The 20,735-nt window shown below is 44.8% G+C and overlaps 1 protein-coding gene across 1 annotated transcript in view; it reads right to left on the bottom strand.

Moving 5' to 3' along the window:
* LOC147032880 (pigment epithelium-derived factor-like) overlaps window positions 1-16,855 on the bottom strand; it is a 59,451-nt gene extending 42,596 nt beyond the window's left edge. Inside the window, exon 1 of the mRNA XM_085870841.1 lies at window positions 16,836-16,855. The gene's annotated coding sequence lies outside the window, so the exon portion shown is untranslated. The remainder of the gene's footprint in view (window positions 1-16,835) is intronic.
* Between the last annotated feature and the right edge of the window lie 3,880 nt (window positions 16,856-20,735).

The raw sequence follows: 20,735 nt of genomic DNA, 5'->3' as shown, positions 1-20,735 counted from the left end.
AAAGGTTGTCACTCAAACATTTCGGCCCTCACCATCGACCATGTTCTTTCTTGAGCAGACCCTATTTCCAAAATGGCCTCCAAAGAGAATGCCCACAACTGGGCATTCTCCATATTTCAAGGTTTTTCCTTGGCTTATCTAAACTTTTAACAACCAACAAGGCCTTCATATGTAGCTTGATGGAGTACTGTTCTCCCTGGTGGGCTGATACTCCTGCCTCACACCTTGCCATTCTGGATGTGGGAAAGCAAGGTCCTCAAAATCGTTGGGATCTCCTGTGACGAAGCTGATGAAAATGGTTTACCCTGTGTAGCTTTCCTGTGATTAAAAGGGCTTACCTTGTGTAGCTTTCCTTGGTTGCTTTATGCAGCTTGATTTGGCTGGAAGAGCATGGGGTATAATTTATTGAAATCCTAGCCACCTGGGATAATTTATTAGTTGAGAGGTGATTGGTTATTCCCTCTAATTACGGGTGAGAGATGTGATTCGGTCTTGTTACATATATATGTTAACTGCTGTTGGCATTGCAAAGTACACATGCTTCAGAGCTCTGGTGGTCCGCGTTTCTATCTACGCTGTCACTGATGACTCGCAAAACAAGTGATGAAACCAGTCCAGCAACTGAGGGGGTGTGTAGCATTGAGGTTCTCATGTATGTGCTACTTGTGAATGTCTACAGCTGTAGAGTAACCCAGGTAGGGTTTGAAACAGCAAAGGGCTTACCTTGTGTAGCTTTTCTTGTTGGTTGCTTTATACAGCTTTCTCTGGCTGGAAGAACATAGGGGTTAATTTATTGAAATTCTTGACACCTGTGTAATTGATTACGTCAGAGTTGATTGGTTATTCCCTCCAATTATGGGTGAGAGAGGTGATCAGGTCTTGTTTGTAGCTTGTTTGAATATATATATATATATATATATATATATATATATATATATATATATATATATATATATATATATATATATATATATATATATATATATATATATATATATATATATATATATATATATATATATACATATATACATATATATATTTTTTCTATATATGTATACACACATATACATATATATCTCAAAACATGTGGAGTGTGACGAACACTCCCCCGATCTCCATTGGACATAGTCCGACACTGACAATTAGGGGAAGGCACCTTTTTGGGAGGGGAGGGGAAATGGTGAAGGGGGGTCGGGAATTGGTGAAGGGGCAGGAACGGTGAAGGGGGGAATGGTGAAGGGGGAATGGTGAAGGGGAATGGTGAAGGGGGATGGTGAAGGGGGGATGGTGAGGGGGGGAATGGTGAAGGGGGGGGGATTGTGAAGAATGTGTGTTGTTCCATGTGTCTGAAATACATTTCAGTGTGTGTAAAAGTTCCTCCCCACCCCCCTTTTCCACACACATTTTTCAATATATATATATATATATATATATATATATATATATATATATATATATATATATATATATATATATATATATATATATATATATATATATACACACATACATACGGAGTGCGTCGAGCACTCCTCTGATCTCCATTGGACAGTCCTACACCAAAACATCACCTCCAACCCAGAGGCCTTGGCCTGGCAACTCTGTCAAACAGACAAAGAATACATGGCCAACATCATTTAAATAGCAAACAGAACCACCTACCAAGATTTGGGGCTTATTTTTCCCTCATCAGAACAGCATAACGATAAATATCTAACCAATAACGACCACATTCATCGTTTATACATCAGAGGCACCTCCTGACTGTTATGATGAGCATCGTCGCAGATTATGTCTCACACTGTAAACATCAAACGGAGCCGCCTATCTGGTTACATGGCTTGCATTAGCAGGAACAATCGTCTGGGTGGGTGACAGAAGGATTGTTTTCTTTGCAGATTATGAGGTTTTGCCATGTGAGACATAATCTGCAGCGATGCTCACCATAACAGTCAGGAGGTATGTCGATATATACGCACGCACTCACGTACGTACTCATGCACTGCTGAGGGCCCGGCGTGTAAACGCTCCATGACAGATAAATCACAGGAGCAGAGATGGCGAAACAAAACGAATTTGGCTACAATTTTTTCCCCCTGGGGACCAGGTGTGCAATATGCATGGTACCCCCGGCATGAGCAATGGGTGTGGCGAACATGTCTTGGTTCCACGTGGGAAAACCCTAATTCCCAGTGGCGAAAATTCAAAACCAAATTCGTTTGTGACAGACGTATGTCTGAGCACCTCCGTGGACGCAATGGGCTCATTATCGTAGGGGTAAATGACAGTGACAGTAACGCCCATGTGTGGAGCGCAGTGGTGAAAGCCCCACACTTGGGGGCCTAGGAGCAATAGCCTCAGGGGGGATGATAGTTAGGCCCACCTGGGGGTGCCAGCGATGGTTACCTCCAAGGGGGCCCAGGAGTACTAGCCTAAGTCGGATGGCATTATTAGGCCCACATGGGGGTACCAGTGATGGTAGCCTTGATGTGGGTACCGAGACAGTGACCATGAGGGAAGGCTAGGATAAATTTAGCGATCGAGAGCAACAATAGGGACTGTTTAGGTAGAGACAATGAACATGTAGTGGGGACGTACAGAGGTATAGAAGGTAGAGTCAAATGGGAGCGTGCGTAGTACAAGGGAAGATGATAATGCACGAGTTCGTTTGGGAAAATTCGTTTGGTGATGCTGTGTTGGTGAGTGGAAATGTGTTTGTGTGTGATTGATGAATTAGGAGTGTGAGGGCAGGGCAATGGTCGGAATGAGTGTGAGTAACAGAATGCATGGTGTGAGGGATTGAATGGGGGGAGTGGATCCCACCCAAGGAAAACTGGGGGTTAGTTTAAAGTTAGGTAGGGGGATTAGGTAAATTTACACATGGATGTCGTTATGCGGTTGGTGCTACTGTGGAAAGTGTTGTGTGTGTGTGTGTGTGTGTGTGTGTGTGTGTGTGTGTGTGTGTGTGTGTGTGTGTGTGTGTGTGTGTGTGTGTGTGTGTGTGTGTGTGTGTGTGTGTGTGTGTGTGTGTGTGTAAGGTGCAGGAGATAATGGCCTGGCTGTGGGTGTGGTTTGTGAGTGTAGGGTTCTGATGAAGCAGGCACCCTGTGCGCTGGGGGCTCGTCGGCCAGGTGAGGCCATAGGTAGGTGCAGGGGGCCAGTAGTGTATTCGTGGACAAAGGTACCCGAGGAAAGGGGCCTGGCATGCCAGTGTAATGTTCAATGGGACCGGGAGCCCGAGCAGCAGGACCCAGGGCGCCAAAATGCCAAGTGGGCATCGAGAGGGGGAGTGCCAGTGAGGGCATCCCCCATGTTAGGGTGAGGAGCAGACAAGCTCGGAGGCAGCTTCAGCATCTCAGGGGTGTTAACGGTGAGTATGCAGGTGGGCAGACCTGCAAATGGAGCCACACTACCCAGTCACAAAATTGTGTGATGGCGCAGAAAGAAAATTTGGTGGGCAAGGCCCAAAATTGTAAGAGCACCAACACGTAGGCGATGGGAATTTGGGTTTTTAGAACCCCATAGTTTCACAAAGGCCTCTTGGCAGGATATAACCCCGGGGACAGTTTAAAAGTATAACAAGATTAGCGTAGTTCGGATTGATAAAAACCCCTTTGCACCATCCACTGTCAGGATGATCGCCGGCTGCTGGACTTACCCAACTGAAGGACTTGACAATGAGACATGTCACGACGTAAATGTAAGATTGCATGTAGTTCTGCTCTTCCTTTCCAGAGAACCTTGGGGGATTGGGTATGAATTTGGTAATGGGGATAAGTAGAATATAGGAGACAAGACGTAGCAACGAATGGTAAAAAGAGGGAGACTAGTGGAGTGTGTATGAGCAAAAAAGATGGATGGGTGTGGCCGAGTAGGGCCAATGTTGAGCTCTCTCTCCCGGCACCACCGCCACTGCCCCAGGTATGTGCACACCAGGGACCAGCTGACCATGTTGGTCGGACCTGGTGTTTGGAATTACCTGGTTTACTCTTTTTCTTTTTGTGCTGTTTGCTGTTTGCCTTGCTGTTTCACTGTCTATCCACTGCCCCAGGACCATCAAGGCTGTTCTGCATCAAGGCATCTGTTCTTGTTGCTGCTTCTTCTTGATCATTTTATATTTAGAAGGCCACAATGTTTATGGCCTGTATGCCAGTCACTGGCCTGCCGGTTTATTTTGTTTGGTGTGCTGGTGAAGAGCATGAAGGTGGCAAAAAGTCAACAGGTGTTCCTCCCCTCCACAATATTCCTTTTGAATTTCTGCAGCTCCTGGGTCAACATCCGGGTCCTCAGATAGTTATTTCCTTAGATGCATTACATGTTCTATGGATGCTAACTGGCTTTTTTCATGTTGGGCTGAACAGTGAGGTGATAATTGTTGTTGATGTTTTATGTACGTTTCACGTTTATGCTCGGTAATTCTGACAAATGGCTGTCTTTTTTGCCGTTCGTCCAGCACCACAGACATGGCATCGTAAGCGAGGAATAATAACAGGACGTACGGGTTGTCACGGAAATGATTCGCAAGTGGGGTGGGATGGATTTGGGGGAAGTCTGCACCTGCCCAGACAGGCCGCCTATAAAAAGAAAACGAGAGGTCCGTTCTTGGCGGGTTGGTCATTGCAAGTCAGACAGCTTTTCCAGTCAGTGGACAACGAGTGAGTTGGCGGGTCAGTCGACGAATCAGTTCGTGAGTCAGTTGGCGATAGCTGGTTGCGGTTCTGACAGCTTAGTTGGTTCCAGTCAGACGGACGCTTCATCAGTCAGTCAGACGGACGCTTCGTCGGTTCCAGTCAGACGGCTGCTTCGTCGGTTCCAGTCAGCCGGCTGCTTCGTTGGTTCCAGTCAGACAGTTGCTTCATCAGTTAGTCAGACGGTTGCTTCGTCGGTTCCAGTCAGACGGCTGCTTCGTCGGTTCAAGTCAAACAGCTGCTTCTTCAGTTCCAGTCAGACAGTTGCTTCGTCGGTTCCAGTCAGATGGTTGCTTCGTTGGTTCCAGTCAAACGGTTGCTTAGTCGGTTCCAGTCAGACGGCTGCTTCGTCGGTTCAAGTCAGGCGGCTGCTTCATCGGTTCCAGTCAGACGGTCGCTTCATCGGTTCCAGTCAAACGGTTGCTTAGTCGGTTCCAGTCAGACGGCTGCTTCGTCGGTTTAAGTCAGGTGACTGGTTCATTGGTTCCAGTCAGACGGTCACTTCGTCGGTTCTAGTCAGACGGTCACTTCGTCGGTTCCAGTCAGACGGCCGCTTCGTCGGTTCCAGTCAGACGGTTGCTTCGTCTGTTCCAGTCAGACGGTTGCTTCGTCGGTTCCAGTCAGACGGTTGCTTCGTCAGTTCCAGTCAGACGTCGCTTCGTCGGTTCCAGTCAGACGGTGGCTTCATCAGTTCCAGTCAGACGGTCGCTCCTGGCGTACCTGATTCTTGGGGGTAATGTCGACTGGCGTTCAAGTCTGTTTGCAAGTGGGTGCACGGCAAGGCTGGGTGCTGGCGATGGACAAGGCACGCTAACACATTTCAGGACGTTTTTATTTGATGGACGGCTTCTCTTTGGTGAGCGAGACGATTTATCTTCCACTCTGAATGATCTGCTGGGTACCCTTGTCTGTATTTAATTGTTAAGTAAGTCACTCCCCAATAAGCATCTGCTCTTTGTCTGTTTTTCTATCATTTTGATTGATTTTGCTTGCGATGATTTTGATTGATATGGAATTTATTTTTACCTCATGGAAATATAAAGTTCTTTTTATTTAGTTATTTTCTGATTAATGAATTGCTTGTTGACGTTCCATCCTGTCCGTGCTTGTCCTTTCCTTCCATTGATCCAGCATTGTCCGAACCTAGATAGACTGCGAGGTAATTACCACACGACTTGACTAATAAAGTCGGCACACACCAGCGGTTAAACCTTCGGCCGCCCTAATTAAGATCTAATCAAGATAAGATTGGTGCTTTGCCGAGGGCACGCTCCACGTTGAGGTAACCATTTGACCTCAAGTTCAACAGCATAATTAGATGGCGGAAACTGGATCTCATGGTTAACTGGGTGGAGTTCGTGGTTCTTAAGCAACCCACCATACCACAAAGTTAATTGTGAGCGGTGGCCCCATGTCCGGCACTTCCGAGGAAAAAACGGGGATTAAACCCCCTGAGTAACAATAGTGGGGCAACTTCGCATAACAATTGTGCATTTTGTGAGGAAAGCACCAAATTTGGCACACTTGTAGCCTAACATATTATGAACAGATTTGGATATTGGGCCATTTCAAATTCAGCCACTGATGGCTGTGGCAGCCATTTTCCACTGCCATCAAAAATTTTGAGATGGCCCAATATCCAAATCTGTTCATAATATGATAGGCTACAAGTGTGCCAAATTTAGTGCTTTCCTCACAAAATGCTCAATTGTTATGCTACATTTAGCTAAGTTGCCCCACTACAACAACCTTCCATTCCCGAATCTTACCTGTTCTTCAAAAATACATCAAAAAATAATAATCTTCCTTGTATCCTTTCAATCTCTCCACCTCCTGTAACTACTCTGTCTACTCTCTCTCTACTCTTCCTGGTACTTTTCATCGACCCAGCAGCTTCACATTGCGTTTACCGTTCCAAATTCACCACACACTTCCACGATTTTACTTCAACCTTCCCTTTTCCGAATGTTACGCAATCCTTATTTAAAATAAATAATTTCACTTTTGACAATACACCTCCCAGAGCCAAGTGCTTCTCCCGTAACCACATGATCTGTTTAGACCCCCTGCGTTTACCAATCCAATTTCACCATTCACCTCACAATTTTTTCCCCACAACACTTCCATGATCAATTCTGATGAAAACTCTCTCAAACAATAATAATAATAATAATAATAATAACTAGAACTACATTGTCGATGGCACCCAATCGCATATTCCCGCGCGCACTGCTTTGTCCCATTAACGCTAGGTGAAATTTTATATTGTAAAATGGATTGACTATTCTTTTCTATTTGATGTGCTTTATGACCAAAGACTTACTATGTTTACTAAATCAGAAGTCATTGCAGGCATGTCAACATTTCATGAAACATTAATTTAACACTGTCCAGCAATATAGAACTGTGCATCAATTTAATCATAGGAATAAACTGTGTATAATATTAATTACAATAATTATTCAGCATCAATTAGATAAATACAGAAAAACCTGTGACTGTTTGTCACTCATGGGGGCCACATAAATAAGTTCTTTATGAAAGAATTTACCATGTACAATGGTAAATACACTTTCAAAAAATCAGCACCCATGACCCCACCCCCTCTGGCCCAGCCCCTAGGGGTCATATCAAAAATCCGACAGTGTTGTGCACTTCCCCATACATATATCTATTATGTTCCAAAGTTTCAAGTACCTATCTCAAACGGTGTAGGAGGAGCTATTTTGACCCCCGATCCGCTAAAGCACCCCGCTACCCCACAAGCACCCTCTGATCATTATGTGTTTAAAAAAATATGTTGTTAAATGTATAACTCATGAATATGTTTATTTTAAAAAGCTATAAGACAATTTTTTATCGACCCCCATGACCCCAACCCCTCTGGCCCAGCCCCTAGGGGTCATATCAAAAATCCGAAAGTGTTGTGCACTTCCCCATACATATATCTATTATGTTCCAAAGTTTCAAGTACCTATCTCAAACGGTGTAGGAGGAGCTATTTTGACCCCCGATCTGCTAAAGCACCCCGCTACCCCACAAGCACCCTCTGATCATTATGTGTTTAAAAAAATATGTTGTTAAATGTATAACTCATGAATATGTTTATTTTAAAAAGCTATAAGACAATTTTTTTATCGACCCCCATGACCCCAACCCCTCTGGCCCGGCCCCTAGGGGTCATATCAAAAATCCGAAAGTGTTGTGCACTTCCCCATACATATATCTACTATGTCCCAAAGTTTCAAGTTCCTATCTCAAACGGTGTAGGGGGAGCTATTTTGACCCCCTATCTGCTAAGCACCCCCTACCCCCCAAGCACCCCCTACCCCCCAAGCACCCTCTGATCATCATGTGTTTAAAAAAAATATGTTGTTAAATGTACAAGTCATGAACATGTTTGATTTAAAAAGCTATGACAATTTTTTTTTAAATCGACCCCCATGACCCCACCCCCTCTGGCCCAGCCCCTAGGGGTCGTATCAAAAATCCGAAAGTGTTGCGCACTTCCCCATACATATATCTACTGTGTCCTAAAGTTTCAAGTTCCTATTTCAAATGGTGCAGGAGGAGTTACAGGGTAAGACAGACGGACGTACCAACGGAGGGACGGACAGACGGCAGAGACAATCACAATATTCCCGCTTTTCTTCGAAAGCGCAGGAATAATAAAAACGATCTCTTATAATGCTTCATCCTCCACTTCTTTAACATGTGTGGTACTCTTTACTGTATCATAATGCACTACTCTTCTACTATTTAAACAGACTGCTCTCAATTCGACGTTTCCTTTATACCTTGCCTAAAAAAATCCAACTATTACAGCGTTTATTCTCTCCAGTCTCTTAATTAGTCTTCATTGCATCCATCAAGAAATGTCTTTAATCACATCTCTGACCTAAAAAAAAATTTGAAAACTCAGTTTGCTATGAATGTTCGCTTTACATCAAACATTATTTTTTTTCCAATTTCAGTGCCAACTCACCCCCCTCACCCCTCTCTCTCATAGCAACCATCACACTCTTCTCCCTCCAAGCCTCCCCCTCACCTCTCTCAAAAACTCCCCACTCACCCTTCTCCCCCTCACTCAACCTTCTCAAAGTCCCCCCCCCTCTCATCCACAAAGCTGCCTCCTTCCATTGCCCTCTCACCTCCATCTCTTCACTCCACCTCCTCAAATCCTCAACCGCCTTCTGCCCCCTCTCTTGTCCACCCTCTTCCCCCAGCACCACAGAGACTTTTCTCCTCCTCATCCGGCCCCCTCCCCGAGCTATTCTGAAATCCCCCACACACTTTCAACAACCCCCTTACCTTCCCCCTCATCCCTTGTCCTACCCTTCCCCTCCCCTCCCACCCCCTGCACCCAAAGCCTCCAGCACTCCCTCTTCATTAACACTGTGGACCTCAAATATCCAGGGCCTTCGCTCAAACCTTTCAGATCTTACCATACAGGTTGGCACTGACAAACCATACATAATCTGCCTAACAGAAACTTTCCTCCCCCAAGACATGTCTGACTCTCAAGTATCTCTCCCTGGTTACTCCCTCCTCAAGTATGACGGACCCGAGCCTCGTCCTGGTGGAGGAGTTGCTCTCTTCATCAAAGACTCTATTCCTCACTCTCCTCACTCCCACACTGCAGTCTGCATTAACTCCCCCACACTCCCCAACATGATATTTAACATATTTATCACATGAACTCTGGCTGCGGCCTCGCCTCCACTCCCACGTCATGTTTATATGTGTACTGTACGGTCTACCAAACAGTGATGACTCCATCTACACCTCACTATCCGAAAACATGGACCAACTTCTATCTTCTGATCCAAACTCTCTCTTCCTCATATGTGGCGACTTCAATTGTCATCATGCCAGTTGGCTAGGTGTGGGTACCTCTCTCACCTGTCATGGCAGCTCAGCAAAAGCTTTCTGTGACTCATAGGGACTGACTCAATCGGTCAACTTCCCAACCCGGATCTCAACTAATGGGATTCCATCTCTTCTGGATCTGATTTTGACAAATTTCCCTGACAATATCTGCTGCTCTTACTCCGCTCCAATCGGTTCTTCTGATCACGTCCTTGTCAAAGTGGACATCTCTCTGGCTGTTATCAGAGAACCACCTCACCGCCGTTGAGTCTGGCACCACTCAAGCCAACTGGCAGGCTCTCCAAGCAGCTATCAAACTTATAGACTGGTCTCCTATCGCTACTTTCCACAACATCAACTTATCCTGGGAATTCTTTCAAAGAAACTTGCTCTCCCTCATGCACAGATTTATCCTTTCTCGTCTTCAGTTGTCCAACCCTTCGTCCCACCTTTAGTTCACGGAAGCTTGTGGTGAGGCAGTTGTCCTGAAACAACTTTCCTTTGCCTCATGGAAAGCAAACCCAATTGAGGGTAATCTCAGTTCCTTCGTCCCACCCTTAGTTCACTGAAGCTTGTGGTGAGGCAGTTGTCCTGAAACAACTTGCCTTTGCCTCATGGAAAGCAAACCCAAATGAGGATAATCTCAGTTCCTTCCATAAAGCTCAGAACAAGTGTGTATCTACCCTCAGGAGAGCCAGAAAACAACATCTTTCTAAGCTCAAGTCCGAACTTTCAAACCTCTCTCCCTCCTCAAAATCCTGGTGGCGTCTCATCAAATCTGTTTCTGGTGTATGTTCCCCCGCCATCCCTTCCCTTACCTCAAATGGCCGCACTGCTGATACCGCACATGAAAAAGCTGAATGCCTAAACTCGGTGTTTGCAACTAAATCTTGTGTGCAAAACCCATCGCTTTCTCTTCCAATCTTACCCAGTTGCACCCAACTGTCCCTGGACTCTGTCTTCTCTCCTGACAAGGTGGAGAGTTTGCTGTCAAACCTCAACTCAGATTCTGCAACCGGTCCAGATGGCATCAGCCCACGTGTCCTAAAACCCTGCTCCTCTGCTCTTGCTCACCCCCTCTTTCTCTCATTTACTCAAGGTCATCGGCCATCTGCATGAAAATCACCAAACATTACCACCCTGCATAAAAAGGTGCAAAAACAGATCCCTGCAACTGCAGACCAATCAGCCTTCTGACAATCATCAGCAAGGTTATGGAATCAATCATCGCTTCAGACATGAAATCCTTCCTCTTCTCCAATGGTTTGATTTCCATTTGGTTTCAGACCAAGTCACTCTACCCTGGATATTCTGCTTCTGCTCTCCCAACAATGGATGGAGGTCCTCAATGCCGGACATGAAATCAGAGCCATATCCCTTGACATATCGTGTGCTTTTGACACGGTCTGGCACCCTGCCCTACTCACCAAACTCTCTTCCTATGGTATCCAAGGTCATCTCCACTCATGGCTCGCAGACTCCTCTCCTGTCGCAGTCACCGTGTGGCCCTAAATGGAGTTCTTTCATCCCCTTTTTCTGTCCAGGGTGGAGTTCCTCAAGGTAGCGTTCTGGGCCCTGTTCTTTTTCTGGTTTTCATCAACGATCTCTCCGACTCTCTGGAAAATCCTCTTTATCTCTGCTGATGACTCCACCCTCTGTCATATCATCTGTCATCCCTCAGACCGGCATGCAGCAACTTTTTCGCTCACTGCAGATCTGGATAATATCACAAACTGGTCCAACACGTGGAACATGTCTTTCAATCCGGACAAATCTCACACTCTCATTATGTCTCTCTGAAAGGAATGTTTAGAACCCCCCCCCCATCCACTTTCTCAACAATCCTCTGGAAGAAGTCCTTTTTTTCAAGCTTCCGGGTCTCACTATCTGTCATGACCTTTCCTGGGAAAGCCACATTTCAAACATCACCTCCAAAGCCAGTCACCGACTGGGAATCCTCCGTCGTGCAAAGTCCTTTCTCGGCCCACCTGAACTCCTGACCACTTACAAAGATTTCGTCCACAGCCTGATGGAGTACTGCTCTCCGCTATGGGCTAGTGCTCCTGCCTCCCACCTTTCTCAGCTTCACGCTGTGGAAACCAAGACATTTCGGATGATTGGTATCTCCCGCGATGAGGCTGAGTCTTTGGGCCTCTCACTCTCTCACTGAAGGCTGGTCGGTGGTCTTCTGTCTTCTCCAGTCTCCTCTCCAGCCTTGCTCCCCTTGCTCTCTCTAAGATTTGTCCCCACCACATTTCCGCAGGACGCTCAAGGTCCGCCAACAACCACCTTCTGGTAAAACTACCAAAATCACGAATCAGTGCTCACCTTCACTCTTTCATTCCTCATTTTCCCTGTGTTTGGAATACACTCCCTCACTCTATTCAATCCCATTCTTCCCTCCAGGCCTTCAAAAAAGCTGTTCACCACCACCTCTTGTCACCCCCCATCCAAATCCTCAATCTTTTCTACCCCTGATAATCCACCCAAGCCCACCCCCTTCAAATCCCCTGCTTTCCTTCCTGAAAGTCCCAGTAATGTCCATCTTGTATTCCCCATGTTCCCCACCTCATCCCTCTCCCTTCCACAAATCTCCTAATGTCTCTGTTCCCCACTGTTTTGTCCTTCCCACTCCCACCGCTCTTGTCTCATGCCCCCCTTGCTGTGCGTTGTGTGTTCGCTCTCATACGAGCCTCTACAAGGTTTACAAATTTTTTTTAAAAAATCAAACAAACCGGTGCCTTGGTACCCGTGGCCGGAACAATATACACGTATATAAATATACATACATATATTTACATATATGTATATATGTATATATATATATATATATATATATATATATATATATACATATATATATATATATACATATATACATATATATATATATATATACATATACATACACACACACACACACACACACACACACACACACACACACACACACACACACACACACACACACACACACACACACACACACACACACACACACACCAGGAATATTTAACATCATGATATTTAACATATTTAACATCTAACCCCATGATATTTAACATCACACTGTGTGGGATGTGCATGGCGCACACCTTTGTTCGGGTCTGCGCGCTGATTACAACAGCGTCTTACCATCGATCTTCGCCCCCCACCGCAGCCTACCAATATCTCCCACGGACGGCAAAGACCTTCTCACACCTCCGCCTCGATGCAGCCGCCACAAAGCAGAGGCATGCTGTATGGCCCGGATTCCCTGTGCCACATGCTTCTCCTCGCTTGCCTGTTAATAAATGCTTATGCAGAAATATTCCCAGCTCGTTTTTGTCTTTTCTTTCATTGATCCGGGATCGTCTGTATCCTAGCCTAGCCGGGACTTTACTCCCAACGATCCATTCTTTTAGCCAGTACGTTCCTTGGCAGTGTCGCTCGGCTGCATCTGATCTGGTAAAGTGACCCGGTTCGGACAAGGAGTACCGAGGGCGTGTCCCCCGGTAATTAGGTCACGTGATTATTTTTAGGTAACCGGTTAAACCTTCGATGGAGGACCCTAAGTCACGTGGTTTAGTTATTGGTGTTCACGGTCGATTTCGCGACCCGCCGTGTCACAGATTTATCTGCCGTGACGAAGATATTTATTCACGTAATTTATCATGTGAAAGATCAAGAAGTATGGCATTTGATGAAGCTCTTCACCATTTAAAAAAAAATTCAACAGTGTATTTGACAACATGAGAACACTCAGCTTCTGAATCCTGCTGAATTCCCTTATTCGACCTAATACTAACTGCAGGCCTGATATCCAGTTTGTGGAAGAGCTGTGAACTTCCAGTGCCAAAAGTTATGGGCTTATGCATTATTAAGGAAGGCAATGACACTTTCAAGCGAGCAAACGGAATGCAGTTGTTTTGGGAAATAAAAAGGTCGTTCTGAAATATCACAGCCATGGGATTTGCACATGAGCCTACTCTATCCCTCTGGAGAATAATTGAGGAATCAACAACTGGATAAAATACTTGTGTTGCTCAGCAAGGATGATAGTTTAACCCGACCTGTTTGTAAACCCATTCCTCATTTTATTTGCTGCCTTATACCTTTTCCACTCCTACCTTAACACAGTCATTGTTTCCCCTTCCCATTATGTAACATAAATCTAATAAATAAGATTCATCGGATGTCTGTCTGTCTTTCTGTTTGTTCACATTTTATGCAAGGAACGTTGGACCGACAACCATCAAATTTGGCACACAGCTCAAGTCCGATCTGGTGATTGTCCTTGGGATATTTTCATCCACTACCTAAGCCTTTAAAGATCACTTTTCTGGCTTTTTCATTTATATGCAATGTCATTGATTAACAGATATCACATGACATATGTGAAGGCCAAAGGCCAACACACCAAATTGGTCGAGCTGTGTCTTCCATCCATTGGCTCACTGCACCGTTGGCCTGACTCCACACACAATTGGAACTTCACAAAATAAAGAATATGTTCACCGTTTTCGTGCTGTGGTAAATCAAAGCTATCTGCTACGGTAAGTGGTGGACAGTACGTTCCGATTCGCAATCGCCACGCCACGCCATGCCCGTCCCTTGAAGATGTATATATCTAATAAATAAGATTCATCAGATGGCTGTTTGTTCGCGATTTTGCAATGACTGCTGGATCAACAACCACCAAATTTGGCACACAGACCAAGTCCAACCCGGGGGTTGTCCTAAGTGTATTTTCATCCACAACCTCAGCCTTTAAACACCTGGAAGAACCAAAAGACCTTTTATTTTTTTCATGCTTGAGAGATTGGAATACATGCTTGTGAACAGACCTTTTACATGCTTGAAAGAAGACTTTCTGCATGCTTGGGAGTTAAGACCCCGAAGACGCAAAGACCCATTAGACCCTTCAGACGATTGAATTCCCCAAACACAATTGAGACACTTTAAAACCCTGAATAACCAAAGACCATTTGGACCCCAAAGACGGTTAAGATCCCTAATACCCTGAAGGCCCTTTGAGACAGATAAGTCTAATGAAGACCCCCGCAGAGCCAGACGACCTCGAAGACCCTTAAGAACTATAAGACACCAAAGACCCTTTCAGACCTCAAAAGCCCTTAACACCCCCAATGACCTGTAAAACCTTAAGACCTTAAAGATCCTTAAGACCTCAAAGACAATAAAGACCCCAAGATCCTTAAGACCCCTTTACCCATTGGTGTTCCCTTAAGATCCCATTTACCCACTGGTGTTCTGGCTCATCCTGCTCCCTACAGTTTCCCCACCCCGTCGATTCTCCTGCCGCTGCAACGCCTGCCCCATTCTCAGCCCTGCCGGCTCTCCTGCTTCCCCCACTTCTAAATACCCCTCCCCCCGGGCAACGCTGGGTAACCATGCTAGTATTACAATAATAATATTTCTTGGTTGCACCAGTCATAATGAGTTTCAATAGCAGATCGTTATTGGTGCTTTACAACTGATATGGGACATCATCATGTGATGTGGGACGTCATCATCATGTGATGGGAGACATCATAATGTGATGTGCATCATGTGATGAGACATCATCATGTGATGTGGGACATCATTACCATGTGATGAGACATCATCATGTGATGTGGGTAGTCATCATGTGATGTGGGACGTCATCATCATGTGATGTGGGACGTCATCATCATGTGATGTGAGACATCATTACCATGTGATGTGGGACGTCATCATCATGTGATGTGAGACATCATTACCATGTGATGTTCGACATCATCACCATGTGAGGTTCGATATCATTATGTGATGTGAGACATCATCATCATGTGATGTGACATCATCATGTGATATGAAACATCATCATGATGTGATGTTCGACATCATCATGTGATGTGAGACATCATCATCATGTGATCTGAGACATCATCACCATGTGAAGTGAGACATCATCATCATGTGATATGAGACATCATCATCATGTGATATGAGACGTCATGTGATGTGGGACGTCATCATGTGATGTGGGACGTCATCATCATGTGATGTAGGACATCATCATGTGATGTGAGACGTCATCATCATGTGATGTGAGATGTCATCATCATGTGATGTGAGGCATCATCATCATGTGATGTGATGCATCATCATCATGTGATGTGAGGCATCATCATCATGTGATGTGAGGAATCATCATCATGTGATGTGAGGCACCATCATTATGTGGTTTGTCCCAGAATTGACAATTATTGGAACAACTTTTCGATATTTAGAGTTCACCTTCGCAATCTGCTGAGTATATGGTTGGTGTCGTTTTTCATTTTGACCTCGTTTTTAAAAGAAACGTTTCAAACTCTTCTGCACTGTTTGACTATGATAGACCAGCCAACGTTTTTTTTTAAATGAGCAGACAACAGAAAGTAAATGAGTAATGACTTTGCCTAAACAGAGCTTGATGGAAACGGAGATAAATCTAAAGCTCGTGATAACACACATGATGAGGGAAAATGGGAGGACGACATCGCTGCATTCGATTTATGCACATTGAGGATCGCAGCTTCAAAGAGGGTTTTTCCATTTTTCTTTGAGCTCCAAATTTTTTTTGTGTCCAATGGCAGGCTATGATTCAAAAAGGCAGTGTCTGGAAACTGAGGGATTCCATGTCTAGACGAGCAAAATCTGTCCCTTCGCGTGCTGAACCATTTAAACATAAAATGGATTTCTATTGAAGCAGCTTTGCCTGGTGGAGAAATGTTGACTGAAGAACATATCATAGCACTGGACTTCAATGGAGCCTCATTATATTCTTCAACTTCCATATTCTATTGAAATACACCTAAAACTGTCGGTGTTTCTAGAGATCTTGTGATCTAAACATAAGCATTATTTTAAAAAATAATAATAATAATGACTATACCAATCACTATCTCTCAGGCTGGCATGACAGCCTCAAGTTTCTGAGCTGTACAGCCTGAGTTTGAATCTAGGCCCAGCTATAAACTGTCGTCCCGGTGTTCCACATGCAAACAAAATATCGGAGTTAGCCTCCAAAGACAGGTCGCCGACTGAGCATCCTAAGTCATGCAATCTTTCCTTGGCAAGTGTAAAATTTTCAAAACCTATAATGCCTTGATGTGCAGCTGGATTACGTACTGGTCTCCTCTTTGAATGGGTGTCCCTGCATCACACCCTTCACATCTTGATACTGTGCAGATCAAGGCCCACAATACAAAAACATTGGAATCTCTGACGACGAAGTTGAATCTGTGAGAATTTGTTTCTATTTTCTCTCACCTGTAAAAACAACTTCCTAAGTCATTCTCTTTCTTCCCTCCAGAGCTTCAAGATGGCTGTTCGCCTCCTCTTCGGGTCATCCGGCCTCAACAACCATGATCTTTTCCACCTTCATTAACTCTCCCGAGAGTCCACCCCTTCCTTTCCACGTTATTATGTTTTCTCTCCTCTCCTTCCACCCACCTTCCGTTTTTTGTTCCATTGCTGTTTAATCCCCAGTTTCCCATTCCTATTTTTTTCAGCCTTCTTCTTGCTATGTTTGAGTTTGTAATCTTCTTGTTTACTACCTGTGTCCTCCACCTCCCACCCCCCTGCCCAACTCCCTTTCTTCCCCTTGTCCAATCTTCCTCCAAGTATAAGTATCCCTCCACCCTGTATGCTGTTGGTATTTCCCCACTTTCTACAATCTTCTAGCTCTTCTGTGTTTTAGCCTGTTCTATGTTTCTTTTAGTGCTTTAATGAGCCTCAACTTTGTGAAATAACAATAATAGGAGTACATCTGCCTTTGTATCACTCATGGGCCACCTCGACCGTATTGAGCACTTTTATACAAACTCGTGGGCCCGTTGGTTCAATGGACCAAATTTTCATTTGTCTTCACAGCCTTGTTGCATACCCGCCTGCTGTTCTGCTCGAGTATGAGCTTGCCTTTCACCAAGCACAGATGTGCTTGGGCCAGCACGGGCATTAAATGTTCGTTATTATTTTTGCTGTTTTACACTACCATTCTTATTATTGTTGTAAATATTATTAGTGTTAATTAATATATGCTTTGTTGCCATGTTTTCATTATATATTTTTTAATTAGAATGAATGCCATGCCATGGTAGAAGGACATATTCAGCTGCTTTATATACCTTAACAAGGCGTATGTTTAAAACATGGGAATTCTCATGTATTTTTTGTAGTATAGTCGAGTCTTAAAGGGTCTACAGGATCTACAGTCTGAGGGATCTTTTGGGTCATCGGGGACTTTTCGGTCCTCAAGAACTTTTGGGTCCTCGGGAACTTTTGGGTCATCAGGGACTTTTTGAGACCTTTGGGTCCTCCAGGACTTTTTGGTCCTTGGGAACTTTTGGGGCTTTGGGGACTTTTTGGATCCTCAGGGACTTTGAGACTTTTGGGTCCTCAGGGACCTTTTGAGACTTTTGGGTCCTCAGGGACTTTTGAGTCCTTGGTGACTTTTTGAGAATTTTGGGTCTTCGAGGACTTTTTGAGAATTTGGGGTCTTCGAGGACTTTTGGGTCTTCATGGTCTTTCGGGTCTTCAGAGTCTTGAGGGGTCTTCAGGGGCTTGGGGGGCTTTGGGGTCTTCAGGCTCTTGGAGATCTTCTGAGTCTTAGATGTCTTCAGGGTCTTGGGGGTCTTGGACGTATTTGGGGTCTTTGGGGACTTCGGGGTCTTTGAGGTCTTCAGGGTCTTGGGGTCTTTGGAGTTTTTGCAATCTTTGGGGTCTTCAGGGTGTTGGGGTTTTTTGGGGTCTTCAGGTTCTTGGGGGTCTTTGGGTCTTCGTAGTCTTTGGAGTCTTCAGGGTGTTGGGTTTTTTGGGGGTCTTCAGGGTCTTGGGGGTCTTTGAGGTCTTGGGAGTCTTTAGGGTCTTGGAGTTTTATGGGGTCTTTGGGGTCTTCAGGGTGTTGGGGTTTTTTGGGCTCTTAAGGTTCTTAGGGGTCTTGGGGTTTTTTAGGGTCTTCGCAGTCTTTGGCATCTTCAGGTTGTTAGGCTTTTTTGGGGTCTTGGGAGTTTTTGAGGTCTTTGTGGTTTTTGGGGTATTCTGAGTCTTCAGGGTCTAGGGGGTTTTTGGGGTATTTTGGGTGTTCGGGGTCTTAAAGGGTCTTCAAAGTTTGAAGGGGTCTCACAGCAGTCCAAAAGGTCAAAAGGTACATTCCAACAGTGCGTAATTAATGAATAGACGTCTGTAGTTAATCGACAAAAAGTATCACACACACACACCTCATCCATTTATAGTAGATAGATATCTTATGTACCACATCATAGAAACATGATACTAAATCTATTGCGACACTTCCCTCCCACCACCCAGTCCCACCAATTTTAATTCTATCATGTTGTTACGAAAATTGTAATTTTCATATTACTTCCAATTTACTGGGATAGGAATGACTTTTACATTTTTTTTCATCGAGTCAAGGCCCATGGAAGAGGTAGAACACAGCATGCATGAGGATGAAACAGAACAAAAGGAACAGCAGAAAGAGAGGGGGGAAATGCCAACAGCAGGGCCAAGAGACAAAATAAACAGGCACGGACAAACAAGGGATGCGGGTAAGGATGAGGGATAAGGATGTAGATAAGATGGATATGGAAGCAAACTCTCAGGAAGGGGAAACTAGAAAAAAAATTTGGGGGGGGGGGGTGGTTTAACATGGGGGAAGAAAAAAATCATGGTTTTGGATGGTGGATGATCTGAGATGGTGGTTGGTGAACAGCTGTCTTGAAGACCTGGAGGGAAGAATGAGATTGAAGAGAATGTAGAAGTTGCTTCCACAGGTGGGGAAAAAAGAGGAACAAATGAGTAGAGGTGAGCAATGATTCTGGATTTTGGGAGTTTCACCAGAAGGGGTTTGCTCATGGACTGCATTCCCCCTTCAGAAACCTGGGAGGGACAAAGCATGGAGAGGGCAGAGGGTACAAGACCAGAAAGGAGGTGGAAGAAGACAGAGAGGCCACCAACCTGTCTGCCATGGTAAAGTGATAGGCCCTTCGACTCAGCTTCATCGCAGGAGATTCCAATGATATTGAAGGCTTTAGTTTCCACAGCATCAAGCCGAGCAAGGTGCGAGGCAGAGGCACCAGCCCAGAGGGGAGAGCAGTATTCAATAAAGCTGCCGATGAAGGCCTTACAGGTACATAAGAGTTCAGGTGTACCAAAGAAGGACTTTCTAAGATGGAAGATGCCCAATTTGCAACTGGCTTTGGAGGCCAACTTTAAAATGTGGTTTGCCGAAGAAAGATCATGGCTGAGCACGAGACCCAATAATATGAGTGACAACGTATTCGAGAGGGTTCGAGAGGGAACACTGTCATGGGGCATTCCATCCATGACAGGGAGAGCATATGAAAGATTTCATTGAGAGTCACACTTTGGTTATGACAGTGGAGGAGGTCAATAATCTAATTGTGGAGTTGGCCTTGGATTCCATAGGCAGATAGTTTGGAGAGCAAGGCAGGATGCCAGACTGTATCGAAGACTCAAGATATGTCCAGAGAGACGGCCCTGATCTCATGTCTGACATTGAGGGCTTCCACCATTGTTGCGAGAGTCAAAGCAGCATGTCCAATGGAGTGTGACCAGGTCTGAATCCTAATTAATGATCTGAGATGGGGTTGTTGGAGAAGAGGAATGATTTTATATCAACTGTGATGATGGATTCCTTGGCTTTGCTGATTGTAAGTAAGCTAATATGTCTGAAGTTGGGGGGATCGGTTTTTGCACCTTTTATATAATGATCATGGCTGATCAGATTTTGTCCCTTTTATGTAATGTAGTGATGTTCGCTGACTTCCATGCAGACACAATATCAACTGGTGCAAATGATAGGGTAAGAAGGGGAGAGAGAGGAAGTGCGAGTTCAATAGAGCAAGTTTTTATGACACGTGAGCTGATGCCGTCCAGTCCAGTTGTAGAGTCAGAGTTGAGGATTGCCAGAAACTTCTCCACCTTCACAGGTGCAAAGGATACATGTTCCAGGAGCAGTTGGGTACAACTGCAAAGGGTGGGTACAGAGAGTGACGAGTTGGGGACACGATTTGGAAGCAAACACAGATTTGAGGCATTTGACCTTCTCAGAAATAGTCAGCAGTGATGCTATTTTAATTGAAGGAAGGGATTTCAGGGTAGGATACTCCAGAGACAGACTTAGCAAGATACCACCAGGTTTTA

This window comes from Eptatretus burgeri, chromosome 2 (genome assembly GCF_056783735.1).
Source record: "Eptatretus burgeri isolate ZD-2024b chromosome 2, Ebu_testis_v1, whole genome shotgun sequence".
NCBI classification, from domain to species: Eukaryota; Metazoa; Chordata; class Myxini; order Myxiniformes; family Myxinidae; genus Eptatretus; species Eptatretus burgeri.
Note: the sequence above shows the minus strand (reverse complement) of the source record. Positions and strands in the feature narration are given on the sequence as shown.